Raw genomic sequence first — 12,510 nt, 5'->3', positions numbered from 1 at the left:
GTCTTCCTCCTCCGTCTCCTCCTTCTCTCTCTCTCTCTCTCTCTCTCTCTCTCTCTCTCTCTGTCCATTTCTTGTCTGGTTTGTCTCCCATTCATTACTTTCTTTCCCTTTCTCTTCATTGTCTCTCTCCTTTCTTTTATTTTCCTTCTCTTGTTTTTGTTTTTTTCACTCGTCTTTCTATAATTTTCCTTCCTGTTATTTTTTTTTTTCGAATTATTTTCCCAAGATGGTCACACAAAACAGTATATTCCCTTTAGAAAACCGTAATTAACTTTGCAAACCAAGATTGATTGAGATTAAGAAGTTACATTTCGAAGAAAACTAAATAGTAAGACGTATGTTAGACCATAGAAATGGGTATACTGTAGATGTAGATTTACGTTTACATATTGTGCGGCATACAGTGACACGGTCGTCTGGCACCACCGACGGTGTCCTCACCACCGTCCTGTTCAGCGTGAACTTAAACATGTTTGGCCTTGCTGTGACGCTACTGAAAACGCCTGTAGGCAGATAGATAAGTCAATAAATTCGTGTATAATTGACAAGGTGGATGTGAATGGAAAAGAAAACGTGCATATTCCTCTACTTATCACCACTTCACCCTTATTTATTGCCAGAAATCCTCGTACAATCAGGCGATAGAAATAGAGAATGAGAGAAATAGTGTAGTCTGCCTCTGAAGCCCCGCGGGAGATGCCAACAATCGCTGCAAAGCAAGATACAATTTTAATGTTTCCTACTTTGGCAAATAACCATAGCTGGACACAATAGCGAAGGGAAAGATGTCACAATAACCAGCAAATCATTATGTGGTGTTTATACAAGTATAGTGTCTCATTAAAAAGAGATTTTGTAAGAGATAGTTAACATAAACATTTGTACACACCTGCTCCTTTGACAGACACCGCCTGCTACGAATGGGCCATGGGGCGGCAGTTGTCTACTAGTCGTGGTGACGGTAAGGGTGGTGGTGCTGGCAGTGGTTATACTGTCCCATACACACCCACACCCACACACACACACACACACACACACACTGCCATGAACACTCAAAAGACAATCACACACACACACGCGATGTGTTGCTATATCACCGATAGATTTCAAGCAGTGCCAATCACCTATCACCATGCGGCAAGACAAGCAGTGCCTTCACCACAATCTCAACACTGCCTTATCTTCATCAATTAAAGGTACTTATAAGGCCATTCACTTATTGTTAGGTTTTCTTTACGTATGAGAGTTTAATTAGCACGTAAATATTAATATGTGATAGGTACAACGAACATTAAAAGAGCAAGGCGTCTATAATACCCGCTGATATTTGCTTCCTTCACTTACCGTAAGCCAAACATGTGTCACAATGCAAGCCACCAGTGCACCATTTCATATGCCCTGGTCAATAGTTCCCTGAGTGGCTTAATTTTAGCTTGGTAAGATGATAAAGGCTAAATATGGAGGTCCCGCCGCCAGTGTTGCCTCCGGGCCGCCTCCCACCCAAGTCCCCCAGCCATCACCCTCCCCCCTAGGCAGCCTGCTGGGTTGAATGCTTTTTTCAAATATTTCCTGAGGGTAATATTACGCTTCCATGGTATGTTTTATGGTTTGTTTAAATGTTTCGTTGTGTTTGAAGTGTGTTCCGCCCCTGTGTTGGGTAAATATGTGGCGTTTAGTGGTGTTTTATGGCGAATGTTAAAGGCTTTTTAACGGTCCAAATTTTCCATTTCCAGTTTTCTGGTTTTTTATTTGAAGGTATAAGTGGGCCTTTGTGGTATCAGAGGATCGCCGGTGTCCTTTTAAGCGTGAAATCAATCTATTGAGTGAAATATGTGGACTTTGAAATGGTGTTTGGGGTGTTGAAAAACGTCATATTTTTCTTTATTTTATTTGCTCACGTTTGTGCTTCTCGGTGTAACTCGCTGTGGAATGCCTTAAAAGATAGCTCATACTCCCTCAAATGTGGTAAATTACTCACCAAGTGAAAATGGCTTGACTTTGCATGGTGTTTTAGCAGATTTATAAGTTTAAATGTTTTTTTATATTTAGCATACTTAATTTAGGCATTTTTAAAAACTAGTTAAGCTGGAGTTGTTTTGATATTTTTAAAACTATTTTAGTATTTATCACGTCATAAAATAACAAGCATTCGGGCGTGGCTTCGTTTATTCGAAAAGTCATTTTTAAAATGAAATTATTTACGTAATTTAGCCGAGTCACAGCCAGCTTCCGCCGTTCTCTGTGACGACCACAGCCCAGGTGGTGACTCAACATAGCCCCAGGCTGGCGCCTCTTTCCCAAACCCGCAGTTCGTCAATATTTTGCCTAATATCTGGTGATTTCTACGTGTTTTCGTGTGTTGCTAGGGTCAGGTGTGTAGATATTAGTAGCAGAAGGAAGTAGAAAGGAGAAATAAGGGAGGTTAAGGAGGAAAGGAAGGAGAAAGAGAGAGAGAGAGGAAGAGGAGAAGCCAAGCCACAATACTTAAGTCACCCTCCATTTCCTCAATATTTTGCCTAATATCTAATGTTTTGATGTGTTTTCGTGTGTTGCTAGGGTCAGGTGTGTAGATATTAGTAGCAGAAGGAAGTAGAAAGGAGAAATAAGGGAGGTTAAGGAGGAAAGGAAGGAGAAAGAGAGAGAGAGAGAAGAGAGAAGCCAAGCCACAATACTTGTCACCCTCCATTTCCTCAATATTTTGCCTAATATCTAATGTTTTGATGTGTTTCTAGGCTCAGACGTGAAGACGGAAGTAATAGAAGAAAGAAGAAGGAGAAATAAAGGAGGAGGACGAAGAATAAACGAGAAATAGAGGCGGAATAGGAGAAGGAGCTAAGGTGGAATATTTAGGTAAGTGTCCTTTTAATCTTAACGTTCTTTATAATGCATAATGTTGGTCTGGGGTATATTTGGGGTATTTTAAGTGTGTTTTGTGGGTGATATAAGTATATTCTGGGTGTATTTCGTGTGCTTTTAGTGTGTTTTAAGTCTTTTATACATGTGTATTTGACGTGCCTTGAGTGTGGTGTGGAGGTGTGTTTGAGTATCTGCATTTTTTGAGTGTGTTTTGGGGGCATTTTGAGGTGTTGCATGGTGTTTATAGTGTTTCAAGTTACGTATTTTGGTGTGTACCTATTGGGTGTTTCTTTTGAGTCTTGGGTGTATATTCCAGCATTGTGAGGTGTTGCATGGTGTTTTGAGTGTGTTTTGGGTTAGATTTGAGTGTTTTAAGAGGTTTTGATGTGTATTAGGGGTCTCTTGGATGTGTGTGGGGATGATTTCATTATAAATTGAGTGTCTATAGTGGTGTCTATGCTGTGGATGTGTTGTGGCTGTGCTGTGGCAAAGATGGCGTTATTAAGTAGTGGGTGAGATTGTAGCATACTTTAAACACTTCCTAAATTGTTCTTGACACACTGAGAATATTGCAATACTGTATAGTTAGCCGACTCACACTTCATACCTTTCCTTTCATCTCACCTGCAACATGTTCACTGTACAGATGTTTGTCGGGTTCCTGAAGATGCGTCGACGTGTTATCATCCACGCAAGCTTCCCCAACCCAGCCAGTGTACCACAGGACGGGAGGAGGAAGCCAGCGGCTGCATGCACCATTGAACAGGACGGCATTGTATTCCTCCCACAGGAGTGACTACAGCGAAGCAAGCCCAGAATAAAGTGTTGAGTGACCGTGATGTGAGTATTGTGGTTTGCACATCACACTTTTATCTCCGCGTGTCTCATTTAAAAAGGTTTTGAACTATTTGTTGTTATTTTTTTTCAAAACTTATTACTGTTGACGCCATTTCAATATTGTTCCACCTCTTGTTCCAGGATTCAGTACTACTAACACCAAACAAGTGAGGGAAGTGTTCGGAGTGAACGTGCAAGACATACAACAGACACCAGACTGCTGCCGCTGCTGCTACTGCCGGTGTAGCCAAAGGAACAAAAGGTCCGGAGCAGGAGGAAGAAATGGGTGATTCTTGGAAACGCACCAATGAAGTTGTGAAGGTTGGCCACAAATCTTCATCACTGGTGTAGTGTATTTCATTGACCATTTGTAGATTGGGTGGATAAACTTGTAGATTTTGTAGACAGTTGTAGATGTGTAGCTAGTGGGTAAGGTTTTTTGCAATGCCTTATCTACACCAGCAGAAAACAGTGATATGGACAACTTGTGCATAGCAGTGTACAGTGTACATGTATACCTCTTTTTCTTTTCAATGGTAAATATTTCTATTTAATATGTTCTATTTGATATGTTTAATATGTTTTCATGTGTTATTTTATATACCTTGCATTGTGTTATTCCTTTGTAAATCCTCTGCTTTCACGTGTGAAATGTATACCAGTATCCAATTTTCACCCTTAATTAATGCGTCCTGTTATAGGCTTATTAGTTTTTCATATTTCCTACCAGATGTCTCGGTGTGTCGCCTAGTGCGTTCCCTTGTCCCGCTCGAGAGAGAGAGAGAGAGAGATCGGATCACCACCGCGTCGAGCTGCCTGCCCACCTCCCTCCATTGTCCTTCGCCTCTCACTTGAGTATTGTGAACGTTGTATTTATTTTCATCACGCCTCTGTGTTTGTAAAGGGAGAGTGTTCCAATAAGTGAGCTCTGTTTGCAGTCACATGTGTATTTCAAAGGTGTTTTGCCAAGTGCTGTGCTGAGGTGTTGTGGTGTATCTGTCTGTACGGTGTTCGAGCTAGCTTTCGCCCACTTTTGTGACGCTACCTTCCGTACTGCATTTAATGTCTGTGGATTTCCCGTTTTACCCCGTCCTGATAAACCTTAAAAGCGTGGTTATGTTGGTTCAGTGTACATTTCCTCGTGTAACGGAGTGGTAAGTCAACCTCCTCCACGTACAACAGTGTCGGGAATCATTTCCCCCGTGTCACGGTGTCATGGGATATTTTCTCTTATGTTTGTTTGCTTGTGGGGTAATGATACGTGTAGTGTGGCATACTGGTGAGTGAAGCTGCATAACTCTCTACTCTCCATCGTGGATCTGTTTCCCCATGATTATTACTCTTGTATGGGTTATCATTGGTGATTATGGTGCTTGTTAGTGAAGCTATCTTTGCTTAATATATGTACTATTTTTGAGTCGTGTTTAAAATTCCTTCCCCTTTGATTTCTGGCACGTCCGAGTTGGGTTAGACCTTAAGTCAGATGCGAATGTGAATTTCTCTTTGAACTCGGGTGTAACTATGTATATCGTATTTAAAAGAGATAAGTGTATATATGTAGACCAAGAGAGGAAAGTAACCTCTTGGGATACGAGTCACTCATCATTCGTGTCACCCATCATGATCGTTTATGCCTTAAGAACCAAATGACCAACGTGTTCACTCCATGCTGGAGTTCACCATGGAGAAACACGTAGTGAATGAAGATAACGTTCCTTGTTAGGAGACGCCATCTTCTTAAGAGAGGGAGTGTAGCCTAGCGAGCATACTGGCTATGCGTCGCGGTGTGTCTTGCTGCCAGGCCATGACAGTAATTAGTACCAAGTAGTAGTATTTAAGGGTAGTAGTAGTAGTAGTAGTAGTAGTGGTCACTCACACTATTGCAAGGTGTGATGTACACGTGGTTCTGTCTGTAGTCACAACAACCTGTTCCTTCTTGTGTGTGTGTGTGTGTGTGTGTGTGTGTGTCTCCAAGATAGACCACAAAAGTGTCTTTTTTGTTTTCTGGGGTGAAGCACAAAGGTATTGTTACGTGTTTCCAAAGATGATGTTTTGTGAGTCTTTCAATGCAATACTTAATTTAAGTTTTTGCCAATGACTTGTAACGTGGTGCAGTTTTTGTTACTTGTATTTATTTTTCATACCTATTGATATGACGATATCTTGTGAATGATGCTCCTGTATTTTTGTAATGGCAACACAATATCTCTTGATATAATAAAATGCATAATGTATCGACCTGTTTTCATATCAGTTGAAAGAGATGCAAAACAACATCTGGTTTGCAAGTGAAGTGATATTAGTGAACAATTTGTTGCATGGCGCCACAGCTTGTGAGGTGACACGATGCCACAATATAGTTGCATGGAAATACTAGTAGTAATGTGTAAAGTGAATGCATGCCCTGCCGCTTCCCTCACCACACGCTAACGCCATCTCCTCTTTCCCATGGCTGGCGACACTTTTCCAAGAGAAAGTGAGATGATGGGAGGAGGAGAATAGAGAGTGAAGGAGAGAGGAGAGAACATAGGGAGGGAAATGTGCAAGAACGAGCCAGGCCTTCCTTTGGCCAGCCGGCCATGTGCACCATTCCATTAAAACAAATGACACCATTAAGTATGTGGTGTCTATTGGTGAACCACAAGTGTCTTCTCTCGATGTTCATTCCTGTATATTGTATAGTATTCACCTTGCACAATGTCAACTAATATCCTCTTCTGAAAAGTGCTTGGCTATGTTTTGATAAGATAGTTTGTTATATTCTTAATTTCTTCTATTCTTTCGTGTTCTTCTCTTCCTTTTCACCGACTCACTCACGCAGTTGTATACTATCATCTGATAGATTGATTGAGATTAAGAAGTTACATTTCGAAGAAAACTAAATAGTAAGACGTATGTTAGACCATAGAAGTGGGTATACTGTAGATGTAGATTTACGTTTACATATTGTGCGGCATACAGTGACACGGTCGTCTGGCACCACCGACGGTGTCCTCACCACCGTCCTGTTCAGCGTGAACTCAAACATGTTTGGCCTTGCGGTGACGCTACTGAAAACGCCTGTAGATAGATAGATAAGTCAATAAATTCGTGTATAATTGACAAGGTGGATGTGAATGGAAAAAGAAAACGTGTATATTCCTCTTCTTATCACCACTTCACCCTTAAGTATTTATTGCCAGAAATCCTCGTACAATCAGGCGATAGAAATAGAGAATGAGAGAAATAGTGTAGTCTGCCTCTTAAGCCCCGCGGAAGATGCCAACAATCGCTGCACAACAAGATACAATTTTAATATTTCCTTCTTTGGCAAATAACCATAGCTGGACACAATAGCGAAGGGAAAGATGTCACAATAACCAGCAAATCATTATGTGGTGTTTATACAAGTATAGTGTCTCATTAAAAAGAGATTTTGTAAGAGATAGTTAACATAAACATTTGTACACACCTGCTCCTTTGACAGACACCGCCTGCTACGAATGGGCCATGGGGCGGCAGTTGTCTACTAGTCGTGGTGACGGTAAGGGTGGTGGTGCTGGCAGTGGTTATACTGTCCCATACACACCCACACACACACACACACACACTGCCATGAACACTCAAAAGACAATCACACACACACACGATGTGTTGCTATATCACCGATAGATTTCAAGCAGTGCCAATCACCTATCACCATGCGGCAAGACAAGCGGTGCAATTGCACGCCTTCACCACAACCTCCACACTGCCTTATCTTCATCAATTAAAGGTACTTATAAGGCCATTCACTTATTGTTAGGTTTTCTTTACGTATGAGAGTTTAATTAGCACGTAAATATTAATATGTGATAGGTATAACGAACATTAAAAAGAGCAAGGCGTCTATAATACCCGCTGATATTTGCTTCCTTCACTTACCGTAAGCCAAACATGTGTCACAATGCAAGCCACCAGTGCACCATTTCATATGCCCTGGTCAATAGTTCCCTGAGTGGCTTAATTTTAGCTTGGTAAGATGATAAAGGCTAAATATGGAGGTCCCGCCGCCAGTGTTGCCTCCGGGCCGCCTCCCACCCAAGTCCCCCAGCCATCACCCTCCCCCCTAGGCAGCCTGCTGGGTTGAATGCTTTTTCAAATATTTCCTGAGGGTAATATTACGCTTCCATGGTATGTTTTATGGTTTGTTTAAATGTTTCGTTGTGTTTGAAGTGTGTTCCGCCCCTGTGTTGGGTAAATATGTGGCGTTTAGTGGTGTTTTATGGCGAATGTTAAAGGCTTTTTAACGGTCAAAATTTTCCATTTCCAGTTTTCTGGTTTTTTATTTGAAGGTATAAGTGGGCCTTTGTGGTATCAGAGGATCGCCGGTGTCCTTTTAAGCGTGAAATCAATCTATTGAGTGAAATATGTGGACTTTGAAATGGTGTTTGGAGGTGTTGAAAAAACGTCATATTTTTCTTTATTTTATTTGCTCACGTTTGTGCTTCTCGGTGTAACTCGCTGTGGAATGCCTTAAAAGATAGCTCATACTCCCTCAAATGTGGTAAATTACTCACCAAGTGAAAATGGCTTGACTTTGCATGGTGTTTTAGCAGATTTATAAGTTTAAATGTTTTTTTATATTTAGCATACTTAATTTAGGCATTTTTATAAAACTACTTAAGCTGGAGTTGTTTTGATATTTTTAAAACTATTTTTAGTATTTATCACGTCATAAAATAACAAGCATTCGGGCGTGGCTTCGTTTATTCGAAAAGTCATTTTTAAAATGAAATTATTTACGTAATTTAGCCGAGTCATCCCCCGCTCCCGCCGTTCTCTGTGACGACCACAGCCCAGGTGGTGACTCAACATAGCCCCAGGCTGGCGCCTCTTTTCCAAACCCGCAGTTCGTCAATATTTTGCCTAATATCTGGTGATTTCTACGTGTTTTCGTGTGTTGCTAGGGTCAGGTGTGTAGATATTAGTAGCAGAAGGAAGTAGAAAGGAGAAATAAGGGAGGTTAAGGAGGAAGGGAAGGAGAAAGAGAGAGAGAGAGAAGGAAGAGGAGAAGCCAAGCCACAATACTTAAGTCACCCTCCATTTCCTCAATATTTTGCCTAATATCTAATGTTTTGGTGTGTTTTCGTGTGTTGCTAGGGTCAGGTGTGTAGATATTAGTAGCAGAAGGAAGTAGAAAGGAGAAATAAGGGAGGTTAAGGAGGAAAGGAAGGAGAAAGAGAGAGAGAAGGAAGAGGAGAAGCCAAGCCACAATACTTGTCACCCTCCATTTCCTCAATATTTTGCCTAATATCTAATGTTTTGATGTGTTTCTAGGCTCAGACGTGAAGACGGAAGTAATAGAAGAAAGAAGAAGGAGAAATAAAGGAGGAGGACGAAGAATAAACGAGAAATAGAGGCGGAATAGGAGAAGGAGCTAAGGTGGAATATTTAGGTAAGTGTCCCTTTTAATCTTAATGTTCTTTATAATGCATAATGTTGGTCTGGGGTATATTTGGGGTGTTTTAAGTGTGTTTTGTGGGTGATATAAGTATATTCTGGGTGTATTTCGTGTGCTTTTAGTGTGTTTTAAGTCTCTTACACAGGTGTATTTGACGTGCCTTGAGTGTGGTGTGGAGGTGTGTTTGAGTATCTGCATTTTTTGAGTGTGTTTTGGGGGCATTTTGAGGTGTTGCATGGTGTTTATAGTGTTTCAAGTTACGTATTTTGGTGTGTACCTATTGGGTGTTTCTAGTGAGTCTTGGGTGTATATTCCAGCATTGTGAGGTGTTGCATGGTGTTTTGAGTGTGTTTTGGGTTAGATTTGAGTGTTTTAAGAGGTTTTGATGTGTATTAGGGGTCTCTTGGATGTGTGTGGGGATTATTTCATTATAAATTGAGTGTCTATAGTGGTGTCTATGCTGTGGATGTGTTGTGGCTGTGCTGTGGCAAAGATGGCGATATTAAGTAGTGGGTGAGATTGTAGCATACTTTAAACACTTCCTAAATTGTTCTTGACACACTGAGAATATTGCAATACTGTATAGTTAGCCGACTCACACTTCATACCTTTCCTTTCATCTCACCTGCAACATGTTCACTGTACAGATGTTTGTCGGGTTCCTGAAGATGCGTCGACGTGTTATCATCCACGCAAGCTTCCCCAACCCAGCCAGTGTACCACAGGACGGGAGGAGGAAGCCAGCGGCTGCATGCACCATTGAACAGGACGGCATTGTATTCCTCCCACAGGAGTGACTACAGCGAAGCAAGCCCAGAATAAAGTGTTGAGTGACCGTGATGTGAGTATTGTGGTTTGCACATCACACTTTTATCTCCGCGTGTCTCATTTAAAAAGGTTTTGAACTCTTTGTTGTTATTTTTTTCAAGACTTATTACCGTTGACGCCATTTCAATATTGTTTCACCTCTTGTTCCAGGATTCAGTACTACTAACACCAAAGAAGTGAGGGAAGTGTTCGGAGTGAACGTGCAAGATATACAACAGACACCAGACTGCTGCCGCTGCTGCTACTGCCGGTGTAGCCAAAGGAACAAAAGGTCCGGAGCAGGAGGAAGAAATGGGTGATTCTTGGAAACGCAGCAATGAAGTTGTGAAGGTTGGCCACAAATCTTCATCACTGGTGTAGTGTATTTCATTGACCATTTGTAGATTGGGTGGATAAACTTGTAGATTTTGTAGACAGTTGTAGATGTGTAGCTAGTGGGTAAGGTTTTTTGCAATGCCTTATCTACACCAGCAGAAAACAGTGATATGGACAACTTGTGCATAGCAGTGTACAGTGTACATGTATACCTCTTTTTCTTTTCAATGGTAAATATTTCTATTTAATATGTTCTATTTGATATGTTTAATATGTTTTCATGTGTTATTTTATATACCTTGCATTGTGTTATTCCTTTGTAAATCCTCTGCTTTCACGTGTGAAATGTATACCAGTATCCAATTTTCACCCTTAATTAATGCGTCCTGTTATAGGCTTATTAGTTTTTCATATTTCCTACCAGATGTCTCGGGTGTGTCGCCTAGTGCGTTCCCTTGTCCCGCTCGAGAGAGAGAGAGAGAGAGAGAGAGCGAGACTCGGATCACCACCGCGTCGAGCTGCCTGCCCACCTCCCTCCATTGTCCTTCCCCTCTCACTTGAGTATTGTGAACGTTGTATTTATTTTCATCACGCCTCTGTGTTTGTAAAGGGAGAGTGTTCCAATAAGTGAGCTCTGTTTGCAGTCACATGTGTATTTCAAAGGTGTTTTGCCAAGTGCTGTGCTGAGGTGTTGTGGTGTATCTGTCTGTACGGTGTTCGAGCTAGCTTTCGCCCACTTTTGTGACGCTACCTTCCGTACTGCATTTAATGTCTGTGGATTTCCCTTTTACCCCGTCCTGATAAACCTTAAAAGCGTGGTTATGTTGGTTCAGTGTACATTTCCTCGTGTAACGGAGTGGTAAGTCAACCTCCCTCCACGTACAACAGTGTCGGGAATCATTTCCCCCGTGTCACGGTGTCATGGGATATTTTCTCTTATGTTTGTTTGCTTGTGGGGTAATGATACGTGTAGTGTGGCATACTGGTGAGTGAAGCTGCATAACTCTCTACTCTCCATCGTGGATCTGTTTCCCCATGATTATTACTCTTGTATGGGTTATCATTGGTGCTTGTTAGTGAAGCTATCTTTGCTTAATATATGTACTATTTTTGAGTCGTGTTTAAAATTCCTTCCCCTTTGATTTCTGGCACGTCCGAGTTGGGTTAGACCTTAAGTCAGATGCGAATGTGAATTTCTCTTTGAACTCGGGTGTAACTATGTATATCGTATTTAAAAGAGATAATTGTATATATGTAGACCAAGAGAGGAAAGTAACCTCTTGGGATACGAGTCACCCATCATGATCGTTTATGCCTTAAGAACCAAATGACCAACGTGTTCACTCCATGCTGGAGTTCACCATGGAGAAACACGTAGTGAATGAAGATAACGTTCCTTGTTAGGAGACGCCATCTTCTTAAGAGAGGGAGTGTAGCCTAGCGAGCATACTGGCTGTGCGTCGCGGTGTGTCTTGCTGCCAGGCCATGACAGTAATTAGTACCAAGTAGTAGTATTTAAGGGTAGTAGTAGTAGTAGTAGTAGTGGTGGTCACTCACACTATTGCAAGGTGTGATGTACACGTGGTTCTGTCTGTAGTCACAACAACCTGTTCCTTCTTGTGTGTGTGTGTGTGTGTGTGTGTGTGTGTGTGTCTCCAAGATAGACCACAAAAGTGTCTTGTTTGTTTTCTGGGGTGAAGCACAAAGGTATTGTTACGTGTTTCCAAAGATGATGTTTTGTGAGTCTTTCAATGCAATACTTAATTTAAGTTTTTGCCAATGACTTGTAACGTGGTGCAGTTTTTGTTACTTGTATTTATTTTTCATACCTATTGATATGACGATATCTTGTGAATGATGCTCCTGTATTTTTGTAATGGCAACACAATATCTCTTGATATAATAAAATGCATAATGTATCGACCTGTTTTCATATCAGTTGAAAGAGATGCAAAACAACATCTGGTTTGCAAGTGAAGTGATATTAGTGAACAATTTGTTGCATGGCGCCACAGCTTGTGAGGTGACACGATGCCACAATATAGTTGCATGGAAATACTAGTAGTAATGTGTAAAGTGAATGCATGCCCCTGCCGCTTCCCTCACCACTCGCTAACGCCATCTCCTCTTTCCCATGGCTGGCGGCACTTTTCCAAGAGAAAGTGAGATGATGGGAGGAGAGAATAGAGAGTGAAGGAGAGAGGAGAGAACATAGGGAGGGAAATGTGCAAGAACGAGCCAGGCCTTCCTTT

The 12,510-nt window shown here is 41.4% G+C and overlaps 1 long non-coding RNA gene across 4 annotated transcripts; it reads left to right on the top strand.

Annotated features, from left to right (window-relative positions):
- The first annotated feature begins 611 nt into the window (after nt 1-611).
- On the top strand, nt 612-11,018 carry LOC123518111. Of its 4 annotated transcripts, XR_006678672.1 has the most exons (5): nt 612-1,196; nt 2,733-2,837; nt 3,503-3,696; nt 3,835-4,014; nt 10,683-11,018. It is a non-coding gene; the product is annotated as an uncharacterized LOC123518111 (long non-coding RNA). The 4 variants fall into 4 exon arrangements; XR_006678674.1 differs by lacking the exons at nt 612-1,196; nt 2,733-2,837; nt 3,503-3,696; nt 3,835-4,014 and adding exons at nt 9,057-9,096; nt 9,763-9,956; nt 10,094-10,273; XR_006678671.1 differs by lacking the exons at nt 612-1,196; nt 2,733-2,837; nt 3,503-3,696; nt 3,835-4,014; nt 10,683-11,018 and adding exons at nt 9,057-9,096; nt 9,763-9,956; nt 10,094-10,515.
- Nucleotides 11,019-12,510: the final 1,492 nt, after the last annotated feature.

The sequence above is a fragment of the Portunus trituberculatus genome, chromosome 6 (assembly GCF_017591435.1).
Source record: "Portunus trituberculatus isolate SZX2019 chromosome 6, ASM1759143v1, whole genome shotgun sequence".
Taxonomy (NCBI): domain Eukaryota; kingdom Metazoa; phylum Arthropoda; class Malacostraca; order Decapoda; family Portunidae; genus Portunus; species Portunus trituberculatus.
This window is presented reverse-complemented; position numbering and strand designations above follow the sequence as displayed.